The sequence below is a fragment of the Aquarana catesbeiana genome, linkage group LG04, assembly GCF_042186555.1.
Source record: "Aquarana catesbeiana isolate 2022-GZ linkage group LG04, ASM4218655v1, whole genome shotgun sequence".
Lineage (NCBI taxonomy): Eukaryota > Metazoa > Chordata > Amphibia > Anura > Ranidae > Aquarana > Aquarana catesbeiana.
In genome coordinates this window covers 191,287,815-191,311,775 of record NC_133327.1, presented here as the reverse complement: position 1 = coordinate 191,311,775, position 23,961 = coordinate 191,287,815, and the positions used below count along the sequence as shown (strand labels likewise).

The following is a 23,961-nucleotide window of genomic DNA, read 5'->3' as shown; positions in this document are numbered from 1 at the left end:
ACTTCCCTGTGACGTCACGGGGAATGCCACAGGGAAGTCCCGTCATGTCCCGTGCGTCAGAGGGGGGCGGGGTCACCGGGTGGCCCCGCCCCCCGTTATTTAAGAACCGTCAGACGAGGAGACGCCGTCACACAGCGGGAGCCTCCCTCCATGCATGGATGCGGAGCGGCCCGCAGAAGAAAAGAAGAGAAGATGAAGATGAAGAAGATGAAGAAGAGAAGAGGATGAAGAAGAAGATGAAGAGAAGAGCGGGAGCCTCCCCTCATGCCATGGGTGCGGAGCGGCCCGAGGAGAAGAAGATAGAAGACGCCGCGGAGAAGATGCTGGACGAGAACGCCGGAGGAAGAACCAGAAGAGCCAGAAGAACCAGAAGAAGATGAAGGAAGATAGAAGAAGCATTTAAATAAAGGAATTGTCAAAAACTGTCTCTTGTCATTTTTAACTATTTTGACAGTTTTTTAGTGAAATGGTAGGGGTAAGTACCCCCTTACCATTTCACACAGGGGGGGGGCTGGGATCTGGGGGTCCCCTTGTTAAAGGGGGCTTCCAGATTCCGATAAGCCCCCCGCCCGCAGACCCCCACAACCACCGGCCACGGTTGTGGGGATGAGGCCCTTGTCCTCATCAACATGGGGACAAGGTGTTTTGGGGGGCTACCCCAAAGCACCCTCCCAATGTTGAGGGCATGTGGCCTGGTACGGTTCAGGAGGGGGGGGCGCCACACTCTCGTCCCCCCCTCTTTTCCTGCGGCCTGCCAGGTTGCGTGCTCGGATAAGGGTCTGGTATGGATTTTTGGGGGAACCCCACGCCGTTTTTTTTTTTTTTTTTGGCGCGGGGTTCCCCTTAAAATCCATACCAGACCTGAAGGGTCTGGTATGGAATTTAGGGGGAACCCCACGTCATTTTTTTTTTTTAATTTTGGCCGGGGTTCCCCTTAATATCCATACCAGACCTGAAGGGCCTGGTATGGAATTTAGGGGGACCCCCCCACGTCATTTTTTTTTTTTTTAATTTTGGTTCGGGGTTTCCCTGGGGGGAATTCCCATGCCGTTTTTATCAATGAACTTCTATGTGTATTGTCGGCAATGCAATAGCCGCGGGTAGTTTTAAATGTGTTTTTTCCTTCCAAATGTCATTTTGCTGTCAGACTGTTCTAAACACGGGAAACATGCGCCCCTTTACAGGCATACTATAGACACCCCCCAGGTACGAAATTTAAAGGGATATTACACTTTTATTGTTTGACTTTAAGCATTATTAAAATCACTGCTCCTGAAAAAACGTCCGTTTTTAAAACTTTTTTTTGCATTGATACATGTCCCCTGGGGCAGGACCCGGGTCCCCAAACACTTTTTATGACAATAACTTGCATATAAGCCTTTAAAATTAGCACTTTTGATTTCTCCCATAGACTTTTAAAGGGTGTTCCGCGGCATTCGAATTTGCCGCGAACACCCCAAATTGTTCGGTGTTCGGCGAACTTGCGAACAGCTAATGTTCGAGTCGAACATGAGTTCGACTCGAACTCGAAGCTCATCCCTACTGGTGGTATGGGTTGCGAGGCATGAGATTAAATGGAGTGTGTCAGACTTTGTCTTTTTTATACAGTACTTGGCCTCAGCCTCAGATTGTTATTTTTCATTTGTTGGGAAAGGATGTTGGCAGTAGACACACTTTAGATATAATTTCTCAACTAAAATTAGATTTTTTACATCTTAATTCACTTTTGCCAGGTACTGTGATTATTTTTTCGGAGATTGTTCCTCGTTTGCTTTGGCTACAAAAACCTGCTTTCAAACATTGTGAAAAGATTTGTAAATGAATCAACCGTGCTATTGACAAATGTATGGCTTCCATTAATGGGATTTCTGATCGTCATGTGGATCTTGAAGGCGGTGTACCAGGTTTTTACAGATCTGATGCAGTTAATTTATCTGATGTAGCTTTAGATATTCATAATTTAGATATGCAAAATTGTGTTGAACTGGCCGCGGTGCGGGTGGGGTTGCCAGGCTCATTTTGAAAGAACCTTGGCGTATGGGACAGTTCTAAATATATATGGACATGTGTTGGTATGACTCCAGCTTTTATGGCTGAGTTAAAAGTTGGTGTAAAGTGTAATTTAGTGTATTTTATATGGGTTACTTTATAAAAATTGGTATATTAAAGGTTGTTTTTATTAAATGCCAATAAAAGGGCCGCAGCCATTTCAAATCCAAAATAATTGTAGAGTGTCTGTTTATTATTTATTAAAAGGTTGGTTAAGAAAGTGCTGCCTACAGTCCCATGGGAGAGGGGAGGGGCAAAGAAATTTGCACTGCCCACCTATGGGACTGTGGCAGACCATATAAATAAAAAAGATCAGTTAAGATAGTTGACAGTTTTAAATCAAATAATTAGTTTTAATTGCTGAAAACTGGGTCACATGTTAGTGGTGGCATGAGCAAGTCCCTACATAAAGAAATTCAACTGTGCAATAAATAGTCGGCAGCAGATCAGCAAGAAGAGGATGCATCCCACCCTCCCGCCTATTGTCACAAGCCCAATTTTATGTGGTTGGTCCCTTTCTCTAATAAAGGGGAGAGTTCTGTATATATAAGGACATGTGTTGGTATGACTCGTGCTTTTATGGCTGAGTCAAAAGTTGGTGTAAAGTGTAAATTGGTGTATTTTATACGGGTTACTTTATAAAAATGGGTTATTAAAAGGTTGCTTTTATTAAATACCAATAAAAGGGCTGCGGCCATTTCACATTCAAAATAATTGTAAAGTGTCTGTTTATTATTTATTAAAAGATTGGTTACGGTTAAGAAAGTTCTTCCTACAGTCCCATTAAACCAAATAGATTTTCAACAGTCGGCGTCACTATTGGAAGAGTATATATCTATAATCTCACACAAATGCTGAGGATATCCTCAACAGGATACCCAGTTGCATTGAACTCATCAGCAGGAATCCAAAAAACACATTTGTTTACAAATCATTTGTTATACCTGATTATATCTAGGACACTGTTGTAGTTTTTATGTTTTATTTTTTATTTTTTTTGGCTTATGTGTTCACCTGTAATTGATTTAGACTTTCTCTGGTAAGAAATATAAAGGGTGTCTAGCCTCTCTTTCATGCTACTGAAAAAAAAAAATGTCTTTTAAACAAGATTTGTGAAAAATGAAGATTAAAAACTCCTGGCATCTTTTCTTTGGCAGGGTTATGAGTAATTCTGAAAGGGCCACGCAGCATTCACATAGCACAGCATGAAGATTCTACAATCCACTGCCTTTGTTGACCTCTGCAGATGAATTGTGGAAAGTTGATAATCGTTCTAGCACAAGTTGTTTCAGGAAGGTTGAATGTGTTTTGTACTAAGCTGTGGGAACGTTTATCATTGCTTCCTTTTATTTTACAAATCAGATGTGTTAGGTCTGATATTTCATATCTGGCTAAACTAAGAAAAATAAATGCACTTTCACTGAAGATTATTAGCACCAGTAGTCAGGGTAAAAAGCAATTTACTATTTTTAATATGTAATTTTCTCTATTGGAACTTGCAAAAACCTTGGGTTCATGGCAGTAAACTTATGGAAACTAAAGGATTTGTGATCCTAGCTACTGTTCTAGTGTATGCTTACAATTTCAATAGGCAATGCATATTTTCTCAATATGTTCTTAACAGTTGTTAGCTTTAAAATAAAGAAAATCTCTCACCTAATGGCATACCTTACAAACCATGAAAAAAGATAAACTTCACTACTTTACAAATTTTTTGGATGTCCTTTAGGCAGTCACATTTAACCCTTATAGGTGCTAGTACATCTACAGCTGTCCCTGTTAGACCTCACAAGGTGATGCAGGACACTGTTAAAACAAAAGGGAACAATGGAAGTGCACTACTGGAAATATTAATAAAAATAATTAGTCATATGACCCCAGCGGGAGTGTGCGTCTTTCACTGTCTGTCACAGATGTATGGCTATAGTCTTGGTCAGAGACACAGCCTGGTAAACACTAGTAGAATCCTTTCTTTTCACTGTTACCATTTGGCTTGCAAGACAGAGCACTGCGGCTTCCAGCAACTGCCAATCTCTTCCGGGGCTCCGAGGCAGCATATACCCCAATGTCCCACACATCACATAGCGGATTGCCATGACAACACATGTTTTGGGGGCATTTCCCCCCTTTCTCAAGTCTGCTGGCAACTCTGAGTGTATAAATCCAGGAGTTAACATCTTACTGGGTTAACCCCTTCAACAGTCTCCTCCAATAACCACTGAGAAATACATAATAACCGAGGGCCAAGCCTGGTTAATCCTTTGAAAAGTCACCTCTGTGGTAATTAAATTCTAAAAGGAAAAAGAAAAAGAGAGACCCTAAGGAGAAACGGCAGATAGAAGCTGATCTACTGTCTCACATTTCTCCTGATTCATTATATTGCTACTTTCCAAAACATGATTTAAAAGCTGATATTGAGGTTTAAAAAGAACATACCCACAGAGAAAAATAAAATTAAGCATAAGTATAAGAAATGTATAACAAATAAAGTATGTGTACATATGTATATAAATAAATGCTAACTAAACCTACAGTATGTGAACCAATTTATATATACAATCTGATATGTAGAATGAAAAAAAGTATTATTTTAGTACCTAAGAATCCATAAGATGTTTGCAAATATGTGGTGAAGCGTTAACAAAATTAGTAATTTGGCAAATGATCAGACAGGCAGTTTACTAAACAGGTTTAGGATTAGTAGCAATAATGCAAAAGAGGTGCAGGATGGAAAAAACATGCATACACTGCAGAATAATGAAAGCTGCACAAAAAATATAAAAGCTGCACAGACATGGACTCTTTACAGCAATGCTCTTTGACTTAATAACATGTGGCTGCATAGCATAGGTGTCGATTTACTAAAATTGGAGAGTTTTTTGTCAAAGCTTACAGTAATTGAACAAGCTGAAGTTAGAAGCCGATTGGCTACCATGCACAGTTGCACCATATTTTGCACTCTCCAGTTTTTGTAAATCAATACCACAGTCTCTATAAGACTCTATAACAACAGAGAGTAAAGCCGAGAATCACTACTTCTTTAAAAAAAAAGTTAAAAACACAGTACTCTGGTGTTATATTCATAAACAGCATCTCTCACAAGGACAGACCAGGGTAGCTCTAATAACACAGGTGACCATCTGGAGGGATCGAAGGCCCAAGGACAATATACCACTCCACTGGGGCTCTTGTAGGAATGCAGTGGGGTTCCACACAGTAGTTGTGTCTTCTAAAAAGCCTGCAAGCTGTTAGGTTCTAGACTGGCAAATCACTTGTTCAGCTACCTCTGTCTCTTAAGGTGTGGCCTCTCTAAGCTGCTGAGGGAGGGAAGCTGAGGAATTTTCTAACTTGGGATATGTGGGTAACAGAGTTAATGGGGCCTGTCTTTGCAATAGAATATGGTGAGTAAATGGACACTCTTCTGAAAACTATTAAAGCTATTACCATCAAGGCTACATCATGGTGCACTAACTGAATACCAATGTCTCCTTGTACAAGTTCTGCCCCCACATCCCTAAACTCAATATTTAACAACAAAAAAGATTTTCCTCTAATTGGGACTTTGAAAGGGCAGTACAATAATATTAGTAAAATAATGTTATTTTATTGGAAAAAGTTAAAAATAGTTGAATATACAATACATAGAAAATGCAGGATGCAGATACAAAGATATGCAAATTTAAAAATACAGAGATAACCCAACGCTTTTCGAGTCTGCGATAATAGTTCTCTTCTTCAGGGTTATGTGGTTACAACAGAACGGTAATACATCTACAATTGATAAAAAAACAGATATAAGAATATATACATCTTATATTACGCATGACATCAAAAAGTCTTTTCAAAACTGCTTAATCTTATGTTTGACAACTGACCATACAATTTGCATAGAAGTTGAGAGATCTTGCATCCAAATTAAAAAGACTTTAGGAAATTCTGCAGCCTCAAGCCGACCAGTTCTGGTCCAGAAAGAGATGCGTGCACACAAGGAAACAATCCAATACTCAGAAAGCTGTCACTTCACAAAGGGCGCTCAAGAGTGGCCCCCATGGAGACCCACATAAAGCCTTGAGCGACAGATTTCGCTAGGGGCAAAAAGGAAAAGAGATTGATTCAGTGTAACAACCACAGAGATGGAGACATTTCCCTTAGAAGAGATTGCATATGTGTCTAAGCAAATCATACATGCCTAGCCTATTTATGTGTGATGTATATGCAGGGAAGGATCTACTGGATGGTATAGCCACAAACGTCAGGCAAGAGAAGATATACTTCCAAAGGCCCAGGTAGTCAATACAAGGTCTAGAGGGAGAGGAGGGAAAAAAACAGGGGACACTATTATGTCACCCAAAATCATGCATATGTATGAACCCCATCTAGAAATACCAATCTCTAGAGGTCTATGTGTGGCTATGTATTCCCCCAAAAAACAGAGAGAGAAGAGGCCACAAAGTTAGTTATTTGCCTGCGCAATTACCTTGTTTGGAGCTCAATGCCAGTGTGGTCCTGACACCCTGAATGCACAGCATAAAATGGTGCGTGGCTTATGAGCCGATTTAACTGGGGGTATAGGGGGTCTGGTGTCCAATCCTGGTGAGAATGTGGGGAGGGTTCCAGATCTACGGAGCGCCCTCCGAGTTTTGGGCATGCAGCCGCGCCTCCGCTAAGCTGCCGATGGAGAGTGGGGAATAGGGATGAGCCCGATGTTCGAGTCGAACGTAAGTTCAACTCAAACATCGGGTGTTCTCCTGCTCACCAAATAGCGAACAATTTGGGGTGTTTGCGGCAAATTCGAAAACCACGGAACACCCTTTAAAAGTCTATGGGAGAAATCAAAAGTGCTAATTTTAAAGACTTATATGCATGATATTGTCATAAAAAGTGTTTGGGGACCTGGGTCCTGCCCCAGGGGACATGTATCAATGCAATAAAAAGTTTTAAAAACGGACGTTTTTTCGGGAGCAGTGATTTTAATAATGCTTAAAGTGAAACATTAAAAGTCAAATATTCCTTTAAATTTTGTACCTGGGGGGTGTCTATAGTATGCCTGTAAAGTGGTGCATGTTTCCCGTGTTTAGAACAGTCCCTGCACAAAATGACATTTCTAAAGGAAAAAAAGTCATTTAAAAGTACTCGTGGCTATAATGAATTGTCGGTCCCGGCAATACAGATAAAAGAAGTCATTGAAAAAAACAGCATGGGATCCCCCCAGTCCATTACCAGTCCCTTTGGGTCTGGAATGAATATTAAGGGGGATAGATTTTGAGGGGGACCCCCACGCCATTTTTAAAAAAAATTTGGCGAGGGGTTCCCCTTAATATCTATACCAGACCTGAAGTGCCTGGTATTGAATTTGGGGGACCCCCACGCAATTTTTTTTTTAAATTTTGGTTTAGGGTTCCCCTAATATTCATACCAGTCCCAAAGGGACTGGTAATGGACTGGGGGGATCCCATACCGTTTTTTTCAATGACTTCTTTTATCTGTATTGCCGGGACAGACAATTCATTATAATCGTACTTTTAAATTACTTTTTTTCCTTTAGGTATGAAATTTAAAGGAATATTTCACTTTTATTGTTTCACTTTAAGCATTATTATAATCACTGCTCCCGAAAAAACGTCTGTTTTTAGAACTTTTTTTGTATTGATACATGTCCCCTGGGGCAGGACCCAGGTCCCCAGACACTTTTTATGACAATAATGTGCATATAAGCCTTTAAAATGAGCACTTTTGATTATTCATATTCGTGTCCCATAGACTTTAATGGCGTTCGCATGTTCGAACAAATTTTTTGCCTGTTCGCATGTTCTGCTGCGAACTGAACCTCGCGGCACAAGTCCATAATTATGGTAACTGAGTTACTGCATCACTCTTTTTACCGCGTTCCAGTTACGCTGACAGGGAGCTCAGACTTTTCTTCATAGTATGCCCACCACTGCGGCTATGTCTGGTATTGTCACAGTGGCAACATATAGCAGTTTACCGATTGCTCTGCGATACATTTCATTGTTGGGTTGCAAGTTTTCTACTTCATTGCTCTTTTGATAGCCTGGTTCCATAGAAGTTTTCACTTCCTTTGCATCTTGCATATGGAATTGTTCCAAGATTTCTGAGAATTTCTGAGATTGGTTCAGAAGATTACTTCCACCTTCTCTCTCTAATTGGATTCCCAGATAATAGCTAATGTTACATAGCTCTTTGATTTCAAGATTTTCTTTCAGCTTATGAACTGTCTGATAGTAATCCCCTTCTTGTTCAAAACAGGTTATAATGTCATCAACATAGATAAGGATGTACAGTATCTCACAAACGGGAGTAAACCCCTCACATTTGTGACAACACTGAAGAAATGACACTTTGCTATAATGTAAAGTAGTGAGTGTACAGCTTGTATAACAGTGTAAAATTGCTGTCCCCTCAAAATAACTCAACACACAGCCATTAATGTTTAAACTGCTGGCAACAAAAGTGAGTACACCCCTAAGTGAAATTGTCCAAATTGGGCCCAATTAGCCATTTTCCCTCCCCGGTGTCATGTGACTCATTAGTGTTACAAGGTCTCAGGTATGAATAGGGAGAAGGTGTGTTAAATTTGGTGTTATCACTCTCATTCTCATACTGGTCACTGGACGTTCAACATGGCACCTTATGGCAAAGAACTCTCTGACGAGCTGAAAAAAAGAAATGTTGCTCTACCTAAAGATGGCCTAGGCTATAAGAAGATTGCCAAGACCCTGAAACTGAGCTGCAGCACAGGGGCCAAGACCATACAGCGGTTTAACAGGACAGGTTCCACTCAGAACAGGCCTCGCCATGGTCGACCAAATAAGTTGATTGACTGTGCTTAGTGTCATATCCAGAGATTGTCTTTGGGAAATAACCGTATGTGTGCTGCCAGTATTGCTGCAGTGGTTGAAGGGGTGGGGTGGGGGGGGTCAGCCTGTCAATGCTCAGACCAAATGCAGCACACTGCATTAAATTGGTGTGCATGGCTGTCGTCCCAGAAGGATGCCTCTTCTAAAGATGATGCACAAGAAAGCCCGGAAACAGTTTACTGAAGACAAGCAGACTAAGGATGTGGATTACTGGAACCATGTACTGTGGTCTGATGAGACCAAGATAAACCTACAGTATATGGTTCAGATGGTGTCAAACGTGTGTGGCGGCAACCAGGTGAGGAGTACAAAAAAAAGTGTGTCTTGCCTACACTCAAGCATGGTGGTGGGAGTGTCCTGGTCTGGGGCTGCATGATTGCTTCCGGCACTGGGGAGCTACAGTTCATTGAAGGAACCATGAATGCCAACATGTATTGTGACATACTGAAGCAGAGCATGATCCGCTCCCTACGGAGACTGGGCCGCAGGGCAGTATTCCAACATGATACCGACCCCAAACACACCTCCAAGATGACCACTGCCTTGCTAAAGAAACTGAGGGTAAAGGTGATGGACTGGCCAAGCATGTCTCCAGACCTAATTGAGCATCTGTGGGGAATCCTCAAATGGAAGGTGGAGGAGCACAAGGAAGAGGACTCCAGTGGCAACCTGTGAAGCTTGGTGAACTTCATGCCAAAGAGGGTTAGGGCAGTGCTGGAAAATAATGGTGGCCACAGAAAATATTGACACTTTGGGCCCAATTTGGACAATTTCACTTAGGGGTGTACTCGCTTTTGTTGCCAGCAGTTTAGACATTAACCACTTCAGCCCCGGAAGGATTTACCCCCTTAATGACCAGGCCATTTTTTGCGATACGGCATTGCGTCACTTTAACTGACAATTGTGCGATCATGTGATGTTGAACCCAAACAAAATTGATGTCTTTTTTTCCCCACAAATAAAGCTTTCTTTTGGTGGTATTTGATAACATCTGCAGTTTTTACTTTTTGCGCTATATTCTTTAATTTTTGCTATAATAAATATCCCCAAAAAATAAAAAAAAACTAATTTCTTCATCAGTTTAGGCCAAAATGTATTCTTCTACATATTTTTGGTTAAAAAAAATCGCAATAGCCGTATATCGATTGGTTTGCACAAAAGTTATAGTGTCTACAAAATAGGGGATAGATTTATGTCATTTTTCTTATTTTTTTTTCTTACTAGTAATGGCGGTGATCAGCGATTTTTAGCGGGACTGCGACATTTCGGTGGACAGATCGGACGCTTTTGACACTTTTTTGGGACCAGTGACATTTATACAGTGATCAGTGCTATAAAAAAGCACTGATTACTGTATAAATTACACTAGCAGGGAAGGGGTTAACACTAGGGGGCGATCAAGGGGTTAAGTGTGTCCTAGGGAGGTGTTTCTAACTGTGGGGGGAGTGGACTGACTGGGAATACAGACAGATCGCTATTCTTAATCACTAGGTACAGACGATCACACTGTACTCCCCTGACAGAATGGGGATCTGCTTTGTTTACTTTGACAGATCCCCGTTCTGCCATTCTGTGGAGCAATCGCGGGTGGCCGGCAGACATTGTGGCCGCCGTGCACATGTCCTCTGTATCTATTACACAAAGCGCCATACCGGTTCCGGCGATTCACATAATAGAGCCTCATTGTCACAGTATATCTGTGGCGGCTGGTCGGGAAGTGGTTAATGGCTGTGTGTTGAGTTATTTTGAGGGGACAGCAAATTTACACTGTTATGCAAGCTGTGCACTCACTACTTTACATCGTAGCAAAGTGTCATTTCTACAGTGTTGTCACATGAAAAGATATAATAAAATATTTACAAAAATGTAGGGGTGAACTCACTTTTGTGAGATACTGTATATCCATCTGTCTTCTGGATTCCTGGAGTAGAGACATGGGGCTGCTTTACTTCATGAGAATCTTTTTCTGGTAACTACTTTGTTCACTTTCTCATTCCACATCCTTGCAGATTGCTTAAGACCGTAGATGCTCTTCTGAAGTTTACACAGAAGGTTGTCTCCTTGCCCAAACCCTGGTGGTTGCTCCATGTAGAGGTTTTCCTTAAAGTGGATGTAAACCCAATGTCATCCTTTCTAAACTACTGCCATAGGGGTTATCTATAAGGATATACATGCCTCCTGCATGTATCTTTACCTGTCAAATGTCTCCCCTCTGTCTGTTATGAGACCTGAAAAACTGCAGATTCTGTGGGTAGGTCTGTTGTCTGGAGCTCGTGGGTAGAGTCGTGATGTCAGTAGACTCCCCACCCACGTCTACACTCCCCTTGTCAATATGAATTTTCTCCTGTGTATTTCTTACAGTGAACTTCTGCTATGATTTCTAACATCCAGTGAAAGGACAAGAAAGTAACCACATGACTTCAGCATGCCAAAACATGCTGAGGTGTGGAACAGTCAATCCTTGCAGAGCTGCTGAAGAAAGGAGTGGGGGTGGGAATGAAAAAATAATGCATGTCTTAGGCTAGTGCACGAGATATGTAAATCACCTGTCACTCACAGCAAGGGGGAGGATTTGACAATGTTTTTCTCTGTTTGTTAAGTTTTATCTCACTGAACAATAAAAGAGGATTGCTCAGAGCTGGATTAACTCTTTGTGGCAAGACTGGGGTCAAATGATAGGAATCTTATACTCTAAATTATGACATAAAAAAAAAAAAAAAATTTCGGGTTTACATCCACTTTAATGTCTCCATATAGGACAGCAGTTTTAAAGCAGAGTTTCCGCCGAAATATGACTTTTAAGATAAAAATACCCCTAGAATACTCATGTCTTGTGCAAAATAACATAGGTTCGACAAGAAGTCATTCGAAGCTCAAACGACCCCCCAATCAGAGCCTTCGTATTACCCAACATCTACATTCTTTAGGAATGATTGATATATGGAGAGAATTAAACCCTAATGCCAAAGACTACACTCACTTTTCAGCTCCTCACAGAACTTACGCGCGTATAGACCACATTTTTCTACATACCACTGACATACATTTAGCATCTCGAGCAACAATTAGCGACGTCCCTTGGTCTGACCACTCCTTGGTCTCCACCAATCTTTGTGGTTTCCTACATAAAGCTAGCCCTCCACAGTGGCGCCTCAATGAAGCCCTTCTCTCCAACCCGGTACACTGTTCTATGATCGAAAAAGATATTATAGAATATTTCCGCTTGAATGATACACCAGAGATTTCCCCAAGCTCCTTATGGGGAGCTCATAAAACAGTAATAAGGGGTAACCTTATACAATTGGCATCACAACTAAAACGAGAAAAACAGATCTTAAAAATTTCCAATCCACTTGTAAACGACATAAGCAACACCCCACTCCCGCTTCGCAAGCTAAAATGGACGCTTCCAGGATCTAACTAAATACTGCTCTCATGTCTACTGCAGAAAAACACTTAAAATGGGTTAGTGGGAGATTTTACCTCAGCTCTGACAAATTTGGTCCCCAACTCGCCTCAAAACTTTCACCCAGACATAGATATCAAGCCTTACCCAAAATTAAATCCCTGTCGGGCTCCTTAACCCAAAACCCCAAGGCAATACTAGAAACATTCCATTCTTTCTACTCTAAACTGTACTCATACCCCAATCTGGATAGTACCCACAAACGCAATGCATTTTTTGATAGTATCCCCCTCCCCAAAATCTCTGAATCTCATCGCTCTTTAATGGAAGCCCCTATTTCTGTAGAGGAGGTTATGGAGGTAATAAAAGATATTAAAACAGGTTCAGCCCCAGGCCCAGACGGTTTCTCGTCACTTTATTATAAAAAATTTGGAGCTGTGTTATCTCCTTATCTGGTCCGGTTCTTCAATTCCCTCAATAAGGATTCACCATTAGACCCAGTGACTAATTTAGCCTACATTTCAGTCATACCCAAACCGGGTAAAGACCAGAGCCAGGTTAGTAACTACAGACCTATATCCCTCATGAACAACGACCTGAAAATCATGACAAAAATCCTCTCCAACAGACTAGGCTCCTTTATAGGGTCGTATGTTCATAGGGATCAAGTGGGCTTTATACCGGGGAGGCAGGGTCCGGATCAGATAAGGAGAGCAGTAGATATCGTCTCCCTGTTGAAGTCAAAATGGGATGGCAATCCACCTCAAGAAGGTTACCACTTATCCATAGATCTCCAAAAGGCCTTTGACACCATCACCTGGCCTTATCTATTCGGGACTTTAGAGAGATGGGGGTTTGGTTCCCATTTCATTAATCTCCTCGCAGCTCTCTATTCCCAACCTGGGGCCCAGATTAGAATCCAAGGACACTTATCTGATTTCTTCCCCATAACCAAAGGGACCAGACAGGGTTGCCCTTTATCCCCTCTTCTCTTTGCCATCGGCATAGAAAATTTAGCTATTGCAATAAGAAGTCACCCAGACATCCATGGCGTTAAATGTGGTCAGTCATTACATAAATGCGCTTTGTTCGCAGATGACGTCCTTCTCTTCATCACTTCCCCCCTTATTTCCACCCCAAATGCCCTATCACTTCTTAAAAAATTTGGACAGATTTCAGGCCTTCAAGTGAACATGGCTAAATCTTTAGCACTTAACATCTCTACCCCTTCACTCGTAGTGGAAAGCCTTAAGGACCATTTCCCCTTTGTATGGAGTTCAACCTCCATCCCTTATCTAGGTATCCAGTTAACCCCCAAAATAGATCAACTATACCGCTTTAACTACCCTTCCATGTTCAAAAAACTTAAATCTGATCTCGATCAATGGTCACTACACAAATAGTACTGGTTAGGACGGTTGAATGCGTTTAAGATGACTCTACTCCCACGGATACTATACCTCTTCCGATCCCTTCCCATTCCTGTCCCCAAACTACATATCTGCAAGCTACAATCCTTGATCATCCAATTTATCTGGAGTAAATCGAACCACAGGCTCCCTAAAAAGACACTCTTTAGACCAAGGAATAAAGGGGGTCTTCGACTGCCCAACCTCTGGTGGTACTACCAGGCAGCACATCTCAGCCAAATATCGGCTGTTTACTCTAGAGGCCCAAAACCAGAATGGATAGAGATGGAAAGACAAGCTATACCTGAATTCACTATAGACTTCTTCTTTGGCGTCCCCATAAAACTAGACCACCAATCCTCTCCCCCTCTCTTTCACACTCGTTCACGTTGTGTGACACACTACATAAATTAAACAATCTAACTTCTAAATGGCATCCCCTGGCTCACATATTTAATAACCCCCTTTTCCCACCAGGCACGAATATAAGAGCATTCCAGTGGTGGCTTGATACGGGCTTATATAGAATAGGTCATTTTTTTAACTCTAGTGGACCCCTCAAATTGACTCAATGTACATCAAAACTTGACATGCCCCAATTGGAAATGTTTCGCTTTCACCAAATAAGACATTTCCTACTCTCCATCCTCTCCCAGGAACCGCTCCCACTTACTACCACTCCTTACGAACAATGGTGTTCCTCAGCTATGGACATGAAAGGGGGAATTTCTCTCATTTACTCGGCCTTAGCCGAACCACAAGAGAAAGCGTCCTATATGATGACCTGGGAACATGAGGTTGGATTTGACTGGGATCTTGACACATGGCACTCGTATTTTGCTTCCGCCTTCAAAGGGATCCTAAACGTATCCCTTACTGAAGCAGACCTCAAAATCATGACACGATGGTACCTAGTCCCTACTAGACTAGTTATATTTTACCCACAATCCTCCCCTCTATGTTTTAGAGGATGTGGCCACCTGGGTACTCTCCTACATATTTTTTGGGAATGCCCAAGAATCAGAGGCTATTGGAACAAAATCTTCAATCTAATCCGCAAAGTCACCGGCAAGGCGATTCCACAAACCCCAACTGTAACACTCTTAAATCAAAAAGTCCCCAAATTTTCTAAATACGACCAAATTCTAATCCACTACATTCTCATTGGAGCCAAAATTACCATAGCCCGGGCATGGTATCCTTCCATTTAGCCAAACAGAAAGTTTCCTGGATCATGTACCAGGAGAAAATCTCCAACATCATCCTAGATAAAACTGAGAAATTCAAACGTATATGGGAACCATGGGCCCGTCATATTGGTGTGTCCCTCTAGTCTCTAACTCTACCATAATATGGTCAGTTAAGTTCCCCTGCTCGGTTGCTTAGCACCCTGTTCCAGCTCCCCTCGGAGCACAAGCATTCATTCCCCACCCACCTCTCTTAAACCCCCTCTTCCTTTCTTCCTAATTCTATTTCTCTCTTTCTTCTTACTTTCTTTTCTATACTCTTCTCTCCCACCGGACCAGAATGGTGGGTTGCGAAGCAGAGGTTTCATGATTTATACCTTTTACTATTATGACTTTTTTGTTTAATATACAGTATATTTTAAATTGCATAATACTCAACCAAACAGTATAAATATAACCGTGACAGAATCTTCATAAAAATTGAAAAAACTTGTATCACCGTAGTGTATGACTAACTCAAAATCAGTAACAAAACAATACTTAATGCAGTGCAGGTAAGTTGTAAGTGGTGGTTTAAGCTATGTACACACACAGCTCATAAAAAGTGACAATGTGCAATATAATACAGTATAAGTGGCAGTATGCTAAACTTCACATAAAGTGCCAAAGGTGCAAAAAACTATCCAGCAATAAATACAATATGACTGTCCCAAAATAAAAAATAATTGTTTCAAAAAAGTCCTTTTTGTAAAATGAAATATGTGACAGCAACGGCCTGACATGCAAACGTTGCAATTAAAGTGCTCAAAGTGAATCACATCAGGTGCATCTTCGTGTGCAAACACACAGGTGGGTAATAGCCCCTTACCTTAAGGTAATAGGGCAAAAGCATATGACCAGACAAAGCCTTTGTAGTATCCACCTGGGGGTTCCAGCGCTTCCCTCACCATCCTAGATCCTGGGATAAGGTTTCCTCAGATGCAGTGCAGGGGGGTATATAAGATAATAAGGCAAGAAGGGACCCAATAGTGTAATTCCATTTGGTAAAGGGTTGTTTGTTTATTTAAAGAAAATACAGGTACTCACATGTAAAAACAATGAACAGCGGTTTGATCCGACGAGCGGCGAGCTCGTATGCCTCTATCAGTGTATGCAGCCTGTCCCGTCCCTACGCGTGACGTCACACCACACGTGACTTCATCAGGGATAAGTACAGGCTAAAAAAGTGTCCTTAAATAGTTTAATAGTGGCCGGCAATGAGCGGCCATTTTCCCGAAGTCTAATGTATTATAATGCGGTGGCCATTTTCCTAGGGGCCATAGTATGCAGGTTCCGCTTATGATGTGTACTATGGCCCCTAGGAAAATGGACACTTTTTTAGCCTGTACTTATCCCCTGATGAAGTCACCTGTGGTGTGGCGTCACGCGTAGGGACGGGACAGGCTGCATACACTGATAGAGGCATACGAGCTTGCCGCTCGTCGGATCAAACCGCTGTTCATTGTTTTTAAATGTGAGTACCTGTATTTTCTTTAAATAAACAAACAACCCTTTATCAAATGGAATTACACTATTGGGTCCCTTCTTGCCTTATTATCTTATATACCCCCCCGCACTGCATCTGAGGGAACCTTATCCCAGGATCTAGGACGGTGAGCGACGCGCTGGAACCCCCAGGTGGATACTACAAAGGCTTTGTCTGGTCATATGCTTTTGCCCTATTACCTTAAGGTAAGGGGCCATTACCCACCTGTGTGTTTGCACACGAAGATGCACTTTGAACACTTTAATTGCAACGTTTGCATGTCAGGACATTGCTGTCACATATTTCATTTTACAAAAAGGACTTTTTTGAAACAATTATTTTTTATTTTGGGACAGTCATATTGTATTTATTGCTGGATGGTTTTTTGCACCTTTGGCACTTTATGTGAAGTTTAGCATACTGCCACTTATACTGTATTATATTGCACATTGTCACTTTTTATGAGCTGTGTGTGTACATAGCTTAAACCACCACTTACAACTTACCTGCACTGCATTAAGTATTGTTTTGTTACTGATTTTGAGTTAGTCATACACTACGGTGATACAAGTTTTTTCAATTTTTATGAAGATTCTGTCACGGTTATGATATTTATACTGTTTGGTTGAGTATTATGCACCATTTGAATTTATTTTTTGGTGATGACTACCATTTAAGCTACACTGTTTTTTATATTTAGGATTAGCGCAGCACCACCCATTTACATATTCATTTACAAGGTCAGGTGTATACCAGAATCGGTGCAAGCAGCTTTTCCACCCCCAGGCGACTTCATATCTGATAGCGCGGGAATAATTTTGTTAATATTAATATTTTAAATTGGTTTATCCACCTTTGATTAAGGTCGGAATTTAGCAGAACAGATAAGGGCTCCGATAGTTTGACTTCTAAGCACTTTTGTTATCATACGAAGCCCAATTGTATTGTACAGTATCACTCTTTATGCACTGTCTAGGACTTACTTCTCATCTAGGATCCAGAGGCCTTTGAGGCCCAGACACAGCATGATCCCAAAACGGGGTGTCTGGATTTCAGGGCGGATGGTAACTTATTTTGAATACCAGACAGGGCTCCCACGTTGTCTATGATTATCATTACTGCATAGAAGATATATACATGAATATTTCCTTTGCAATATATCTCTTCTTACTTCCTAGTGCATTCATTTCTACATGACCATAATCTGTTATCTTTTTTACTCCCCTGCGTGGGTAGAGAATTGTTGTTGTTTACTATTTTACCTTAATAAATATTTTAAAATCGAAAAAAAATAAAAAAATAACATAGGTAAACTATGCCCCGTGTTACAAGAATTTGGTTCCGATTAATGGTGAAACACCCAAAAAGATTGGCACCACATCCCTGGAGAAAATTTAAATAACAGTGGGGAGAAGTAAGGGATTTTAACGGTGCAAAGTAATCCACAGAAAGGAAAGTGATAAGTAAAAAGGTATAATTTTTAATTTACATTCAAAGTTAAAAAACATATAGCGAACACATATTTTACACGTATGGCAGTGTTTATACAATTATGGTGGTCACACAGGACACAAAATATATTTTTCAGATGAAAGGACCGCATACTAGCCCGAAATGTTTCGCTGAATTGCTTTCTCAAGGGATATGCAGGCCGAAGATTATTATCATCCAACACTTTACAATTCTGAAGATAGAGACACAGAAATATAAGCGACAAAAATAGAGATACTTGGTGAACATATTTTTCAAAGTACAAAATTATATAGAAAAATCAGGAAAGAGCACAGTGTCCACTGGACATAGCACAAAGGGTGCTTACCCCACAGTGACCCTCTCTCAGGTCAGTCACTTATTATGTGCGTAGCTATAGGCAACTGACAAGATTAAATTCTAGCTCAATCAAAATAGGGACGGTAGCCCGGAAAATCAATTAGTACTTACTTTTAAATTGTTAATTAACAGAACATATTGGTGGGAGGAACACTTCAGAACACCTGCTGGTGGTGATTGCAGGGGAATATTCTGGTGGCTATTAGATAAAATATATATATATAGATAAGGAGTGATTAACAGATATAAATATAGGGGGGAATTCATTGTCCAAATAATAAGAAGATGGGATATAAAGCCATATAGTGGATATAAAATAGATTAGAAAAAAGGATAGAGGTTATCTAAACTAAATAGATAATACCAGGGACTTAGTCTCATCAAGTTATATATAGAGATAAAGAAAAAGGGAATTATTGAAAACGGATAATAAATCCAGCAAGCTTTACTTTCAAATTTTTAAAAGATAAAGGATCAACTTATCAGGGAATAATGAAAGGATTGGCTAAGAGTAGTAAAACAGAAAAGTAGTGCAGTGTTTACCAAGGCTTACCAGTCACAGACACTGCATATGTTGAGTCCTACCCTCCAGCTCTGGCAGCTAAACTGACAGATAAGCCGGCTTTATCTGTCCCCCATCGTGTTGGCATGTGACGTCACCAACACGATACGGACAGCTGTGCGCATGCCCAGGGAGCCGAGGATCCGATTGACTACAAGCCCCAAGGTGCAGCGCAGCCACATGACAGCTGTGGCCGACACGCAGACTGGGACTGGGTGAGCGGATCCGCCCACACAATCTGCAGTGGAAACCCGGGGCTGTAGGAGATGGTAAAGGGAATGCTGAGCAGCGTAACCAAGATCCGCCCACGGTTCTCCTGGTGGCAAGGCGTGAATAGGGCACAATGTAGATAGCGATGTGCCCCAGGCGTCCATGTGACTGCCATGGACCCAACCAGGGAATGTGGAGGAGGGGAAGAGCCAAGACAGATAGAGAGGGGGGAAAAACTGACGGGGCAAACGATGGGCTGGGTCAAGGACCACCCACAGACCTAGCCCATCAATATATCGAGAGAACACTGTACTTTATAATTATGTATCCACATTTTCAACAAAATACAAAAAGGTTACAGTAAATTCATTGCATACACGAAAAGGACTTATTAGAAGGAGAAAAAAAAGGAGAAAATTATATAAACATAACAACAAGAAAATTTAATAATAATATATACATTATATATACACGTGAAAAAATAAAAAGAAGAACAAAAACAAAAACAAAAAAAATTGAATAAAAAAAAGTGCGGAACAGGGGAAGGGAAAGAGAGAGGGAAGGAAAAGGCAGACAGAATGAAGGGAGGTGGGAGGAAGAGGAAATCTCTAAACAGGATTTACAAAAAGGGCCCGAAACTCAAGCTTTCATTAAAACCTGGAAAGGTAGTTGCTCTAAGATTATATATCCAGCGGGCTTCTCACTTCCTCCAGACACTTGGCTCGTGGCACTTGACATTGAAAGTCTGTACAATACCATCCCTCATGACAGGGGTATTGAAGTAGTACAAAGTCATTTAAATGAAAGAGGTCCCTCTTCTTGCAAATACAATGAGTTTGTGCTGGAACTCCTTGACTATATTCTAAGACATAATGTTTTCCTTTTTGACTCTTCCCACTACCTCCAGGTGCAGGGGGTTGCGATGGGGACCAAGTGTGCCCCATCGTATGCCAACCTGTACCTGGGGGGCTGGGAAAAGGATGTTTTTTCCAGGGATGACCTGGCCCACCTTTTGGATATGGTCATCTCCTGGCATCGCTACATAGATGATGTTTTAATTTTTTGGTCTGGAACTGAATTAGAACTGAATAATTTTCTAAGATTGATCTCTATAAATGATTTCAATCTCAGATTTACCATGGAATACAGTCAAACCAATATCAATTTTCTTGACCTGACGATTTCCATTGATGTTAACGGAAAGCTGGACTCCTCACTGTATAAAAAGCCCTCTGCAGGCAATACTATTCTCCATGCCAGAAGCTCCCATCCAGATTCACTACTAAAAAGTATCCCTTACAGTCAGTATCTGCGACTTAAACACAACTGTAGCAAGGATTCAGATTTCCAGATAGCTGCCAAAGATCTATATGATAGATTGTTAGCTCGAGGCTACAGTCATGCCTGCCTTAAGAGGGCATATAATCGTGTTAATTTTCAAAAGAGAGACTCTTTGATTTTTTCCTCTAAATCCTCCAAAAAAGTGGATACAGTAAGAATGATCACCCACTATTCCAACCAACATAATGAAATTAGAAGCATCCTAAACAGATTCTGGCCTCTTCTGTCAGCTGACCCAGTGGCCAGGAAATATATCAAAGAATTTCTAGAGATAACTTTTAGACGAGTTCCTTCTTTGAAAGACCATCTAGTCCATATCCATTTCAGCGAAGCCCCTTCCATTAATAATCCAACAAATATAGGTACCTCTCCCTGTGGACATTGTGAGTTTGTGGACAATAAATCCAGATTCCTACTCCCTAATGGGAAATGGCATTCCACTAAATCTGGAGTTACCTGCCAAACACCAGGGGTCATTTATCTAGCCCAATGTCTCTGTGGTGGTTTTTACATCGGGAAAACAAAGTGACAATTTCTCAAACGTATAAGGGACCATATCAAACCTATAAAGAAAAGGAAAATGGATACCGCCATAAGCAGACATGTTGGCACTCAACATGATTTCAACCCTTATACTATCAAATTTTTGGCATTAGAGCATATCCCGCTGGATGAAAGAGGGGGGAGCGTCGATCGGACGCTGCTCCAGCTTGAAGCCCGCTGGATATATGATCTTAGAGCAACTACCTTTCCAGGTTTCAATGAAAGCTTGAGTTTCAGGCCCTTTTTGTAAATCCTGTTTAGAGATTTCCTCTTCCTCCCACCTCCCTTCATTCTGTCTGCCTTCTTCTTCCCTCTCTCTTTCCCTTCCCCTGTTCCGCACTTTTCTTTTATTCAATTTTTTTTTTTGTTCTTCTTTTTATTTTTTCACGTGTATATATAATGTATATATTATTATTACATTTTCTTGTTATGTTTATATAATTTTCTCCTTTTTTTTTCTCCTTCTAATAAGTCCTTTTCGTGTATGCAATGAATTTACTGTAACCTTTTTGTATTTTGTTGAAAATGTGGATACATAATTATAAAGTACAGTGTTCTCTCAATATATTGATGGGCTAGGTCTGTGGGTGGTCCTTGACCCAGCCCATCGTTTGCCCCATCAGTTTTTCCCCCCTCTCGATCTGTCTTGGCTCTTCCCCTCCTCCACATTCCCTGGTCGGGTCCATGGCAGTCACACGGACGCCCGGGGCACATCGCTATCTATGTTGTGCCCTATTCACGCCTTGCCACCAGGAGAACCGGGGCCGGATCTTGGTTACGCTACTCAGCGTTCCCTTTACCATTTCCTACAGCCCCGGGTTTCCACTGCAGATTGTGTGGGCGGATCCGCTCACCCAGTCCCAGTCTGCGTGTCGGCCGCAGCTGTCATGTGGCTGTGCTGCACCTTGGGGCTTGTAGTCAATCGCATCCTCGGCTCCCTGGGCATGCGCACAGGCCTCCACACGTCCACATTGTGTTGGTGACGTCACACGCCAACACGATGGGGGACAGATAAAGCCGGCTTATCTGTCAGTTTAGCTGCCAGAGCCGGAGGGTAGGACTCAACATCTGCAGTGTCTGTGACTGGTAAGCCTTGCCAAACACTGCACTACTTTTCTGTTTTACTACTCTTAGCCAATCCCTTCATTTTTCCCTGATAAGTTGATCCTTTATCTTTTAAACATTTGAAAGTAAAGCTTGCTGGATTTATTATCCATTTTCAATCATTCCCTTTTTCTTTATCTCTATATATAACTTGATGAGACTAAGTCCCTGGTATTATCTATTTAATTTGGATAACCTCTATCCTTTTTTCTAATCTATTTTATATCCACTATATGGCTTTATATCCCATCTTCTTATTATTTGGACAATTAATTCTCCCCTATATTTATATCTGTTAATCACTCCCTATCTATATATATTTTTTATCTAATAGCCACCAGAATATTCCCCTGCAATCACCACCAGCAGGTGTTCTGAAGTGTTCCTCCCACCAATATGTTCTGTTAATTAACAATTTAAAAGTAAGTACTAATTGATTTTCTAGGCTACCGTCCCTATTTTGATTGAGCTAGAATTTAATCTTGTCAGTTGCCCCTTATAAATAGCTACGCACATAATAATTTTACGTATGTGTGTAGTCTCTCACATATATATGTATCCTGCTTTATTTTCAGTTTTACCTTTCTGTCCCCTGTGACTGCACCGATATGGCCATATCAGGGTTTCAGTGCTAGTGGATGGTTGTGCGGTGACTGACCTGAGAGAGGGTCACTGTGGGGTAAGCACCCTTTGTGCTATGTCCAGTGGACACTGTGCTCTTTCCTGATTTTTCTGTATAATTTTGTACTTTGAAAAATATGTTCACCATGTATCTCTATTTTTGTCGCTTATATTTCTGTGTCTCTATCTTCAGAATTGTAAAGTGTTGGATGATAATAATCTTCGGCCTGCATATCCCTCGAGAAAGCAATTCAGCGAAACATGTCGGGCTAGTATGCGGTCCTATCATCTGAAAAATATATTTTGTGTCCTGTGTGACCACCTTAATTGTATAAACACTGCAATACGTGTAAAATATGTGTTCTCTATATGTTTTTTAACATTGAATGTAAATTAAAAATTATACCTTTTTACTTATTACTTTCCTTTCTGTGGATTACTTTGCACCGTTAAAATCCCTTACTTCTCCCCACTGTTATTTATGCCCAGTGTTCTCTCTGTGCAGCATTGTTTTCTTACTTTGTGAAGTTTCTGCACAGTACGGCCATCTCCAGTGTGGGCATCTGAAGCCACAGTGTCCTTCTCCCTGATTCCGTGCATGCTGGATACCCAGCATGCACCTGCCGATCTCGCGCATGTGCAGTTTGATGCAATCTTGGTCAGCTTGCCATGCCAAGCTGACCAAGATTTTCCATAGACGCCAATGTTAAATGTTATTGGAGTCGCGCCATGCCAGGCTGACCAAAAATGACCATAGACACCAATGTTAAATGTTACTGGAGCCGCACCATGCCAAGCTGACCTAGAATGTTCATAGACGCCAATGTTAAATGTTACTGGAGCAGTGCCATGTGAAGCTGACCAAGATTTCCCAGGAGCCAATGCAAAACCGGAAATGATGTCTGCGGCAGTGGCCCCCTAGAGGTGGAAGTGAACCTAGATATAGGCTTAAATCAGGTAAGTGAACAGAAAAAAAATGTGCCAATTCATTTTAGGGATGCACATTAGTGCTGAATGGTGAAGAGTGAAAAATGTGGGTGGAACTCCGCTTTAACGTCTAGGTGTTTCATTTGCATGCCCTTCCCGGCTGCAACGCTAAGAAGTGTTTTGATAGTGGAGTGTTTTACAACGTGAGCGAATGTTTCATCATAATCTTCACTGAATTTCTGTGGGTAACCCTTGGCAACTAGTCTGGTTTTGTATTTGTGGATATTCCCTTCTGCGTCTGACTTTACTTTGAAAGTCCTCTTACTTCCTATAGTTTTGCAGTTAGGAGGGAGCTCTGTGAGTGTCCAA

General features: G+C 41.3%; 1 long non-coding RNA gene across 1 annotated transcript; it reads left to right on the top strand.

Annotated features, from left to right (window-relative positions):
- The first annotated feature begins 21,816 nt into the window (after positions 1–21,816).
- Positions 21,817–23,010, top strand: LOC141141453 (uncharacterized). Its single transcript, XR_012244087.1, has 4 exons — positions 21,817–22,026; positions 22,379–22,466; positions 22,620–22,723; positions 22,859–23,010. It is a non-coding gene; the product is annotated as an uncharacterized lncRNA (long non-coding RNA).
- Positions 23,011–23,961: the final 951 nt, after the last annotated feature.